Genomic DNA, 3,194 nt, shown 5'->3' with positions numbered 1-3,194 from the left:
ATCGCTGGCTAACCTCGTCCCCTGGACACCGATCTGTTCGTTCCCTCCGATCTGTCACAGGCTCACACCTTCACTTCACGTCACGTTCACGTCTTAATTCCTCGAGCCACGTGCGACTGATTGGGCACACGGCAGAATTCACTTAACACATTCACGCAGTCACACCGGGGCTCAGTTCACAAACGGTTTTCATCTCTGATCGGCCACTTCTAGCTGATTGACGACCGCACCACGCTGGCACCACTAGAGCTGTGTACGGGAACGGGGCAAGTACGAAACTGATATGTAAATTAATCTTTCATAACGCAGCCTGTCGCACAGACGCCATCGCCCGATAGCCTCCTCCAACGCCATTGCATACCGGAATTACATATCATGTTCCACGATGTCGTCACCGGTAGCAAAACCAAGTGTCTTATCTAAACATGGTTTGTTTTCAGAGTTTCACCCTTATTTAACATATGGGAAATGCAATTTCCGCTTTAACAAATATTTTAATTGCTCCTTTTCTTACTTGGGTTTGTGTTACATTAGTTTTTAGAAGATAAATTAAACGATCTGTCATTTACATGTAAACAGTGACATTTACATGTAAACAGTGTCATTTACATGTTCTATTGATCTTAGAGAGTTTTAGTTCACTTTCGTCTGTATTGCAATCTTATATTTGCTTTCGGCACGGCGTTACGCTTATAAATATTTTACAGAAGAAAAAAGGGGGGTGGACAAACACACCAAACGCGGAAAAGGCAATAAAAAACCAAGACAGCTGTCCGGTCGTAAATTTACGGTGTCCGCCTTTAACAAGAAATTTCAACGCGCTATCAACTTGTTTTTTAGATGTTTTGCATTACTTTCAAGACTTATACGGTCAGTAATCTTTAAATGTGAAATTAATTCAATTTCTCATTTCAATGTTTGGTAGAAATTGGAATGATACCAACAATTAGTAATACAGCGCTTTTGAGAATCACACAAACTATAAAAAACATTGATAAATATATTCACGCAACTGCTTCTTAATCCCTAATCTATTAAACACCGCAATATGTGTTAATTTTTTTAAAACCAATGCATTTTTTTCAAATTGTAATGCAATTGAAATTAAAAAAAACTGTGACAGTATTTCACTACAAGCTTGTAAACTTATCAAAAAAAAATTCATCAATTTGTCGCAGCGGTTTTGCGATGTTTTAAAAACAAAATTTCACAAAAAATATTCAATGCAGTATGTGTAAGAAAGTGTGTTTAGCCAAACACTTTTCAAATGAGTTTACCACAAAGGCAACGGTCGCTGGGAACTTTTCGGTCAACCCCACCAATCGCGGAATCGCTTGATGGCGTGTACGTAAGATTCGCGCATCAGCTGATTATGTCGCGCAAACCGCACTAACATCAGCAAGTATTGCTCGCCGCTCGCACGCGGAAACTCAGCTGACATCACGGCCCTTGCTACGTGCCGTATAGCTGCTACCGTTTGTTCCCCATACAACCGGCAACGATAGCTCCAACATCCGGCCGATGTGTGTACGTGAGTCGAGTGTCGATAGTCCGCGACATGCTTGCTCTAATCATTATAACCATTTCGCTGTGTCCTTTTATTTCAACGATAACGAACACCGCAATTTGTCATCCGGTTTGCGATCGCACCCGATCGGTTCGGGGAAAACCAAGAGAAGAAGGTAATTAAAAACCGGCTCTAGGAATCGCGTTCGAAGAACGCTGGGATAAAGTGATCGCGATCGTTTCTTTTTCACACGGGAATGGGACGGGAAATTTCATACCGAGTGGTGATTTCCCACTTACCAAACGGGGGAAATACTTTGAATAAATATTTATCCTATTACGCCGAAGCGGTGGAAAATGAAATAAATAGGATCATTACAAGGAACTCACTCGCAAGATGACGAAGCGAGCGAATTGCGTATTTTGTTTACAGAAATATAAAATGCTCCTGCGTAGCCGAAGCGATATTACTCACTTCACTCGGCCCTCTTTTTTCCTCAGTTATCGGAAACGCTGTGCAGTCACAGTTTGTTTTCGTAGGAAATTAATGAGATGAACATGATTTTCTCGCTAACCAAACAAGAAACCGGTTGATAGGTGGTTCGAGCAAGGTACAAGCAATTTAATTAATAAATCAGCGAACACTTGGAGAGGGACAAGAAAACTATAATCCTCCAACACCCACCCGGAGACGAAAAAAGAAATCTGACCAGCCGAAAGAAACTTCAGTTCACAGCGTCCGAAGGAAGCCACGTCTCAAGCGCTTCTTTCCGACCGACCTAGCACTGACAAATCCGGACCGCACAACACCAAATTGGCACAACTCTGCACGCTTCCGCGGTCGTCGTTTGCCTCCAACGCCGTACCCACTTTCTCCGGGGCAGTGGTCCACATTGGGGCGGTGTCGGACGTTTGCCTTGATGATGCTGCCGCCCGCGTTTGTTGATCCGTGATAGGAACGCCGGACGGTTGGGGAAATTAAAATACAAGAAGCGATATTAACGTTCTCGTGCGTGTAACGCGGCGCTGTGTTTTGATTGGCTACGCAATGCTAAAAATACGTGACGGGTCGACTTTGCCGGCTTTCCCGAAGGCACCGGGTCCCCCAAAAATAGGAACCCCATTGCGCATTCCGGGTGAGATAAATACGCCGTTCGAACGGGGTGTTGAATTATATTTTTTGCGTTGCGCCCGTGGCAAAAGGTAAACATAGCAATTTCCCATTAAAAAGCTAAAAAACAAAAACATATTGCCAGACGGCCTATGAATGTATGAATGTACAGGCCGTTGTAACAGCTCGTAGTGCGGTTCGGTCCAGGGTTAATAAAATTTGCACGCTTTATTGCACAAAAACACGACGGAGAAATAGGGTAAATCTTGGGCTGATCGCGGAAAAAGTGCCGCACCATTTGAACTCTCACCCGTCTGCTAACGCAATAGCTTTCTTTTCCGAACTAGTTGGGGATCACTTTACGAGATACCAGCCTTCACAGTCGGACGCTACCGGACCTTGTCGATCGGATGACAATCTCGCACTTCAAACACTTCACCACCAAATGCCGACGTTTCACCGAGAATGGTGGACAATAGCGAGGAACACAAAAAGCAGGGACACAAGAACACAAGACATTTCGCGCAATCCACGCAAACTCCGCTATACTGCGTCCGGTGGAACCCGCGCGTCTCGT

This window comes from Anopheles coustani, chromosome 3, assembly GCF_943734705.1.
Source record: "Anopheles coustani chromosome 3, idAnoCousDA_361_x.2, whole genome shotgun sequence".
In the NCBI taxonomy this organism is placed as follows: Eukaryota; Metazoa; Arthropoda; class Insecta; order Diptera; family Culicidae; genus Anopheles; species Anopheles coustani.
Note: the sequence above shows the minus strand (reverse complement) of the source record.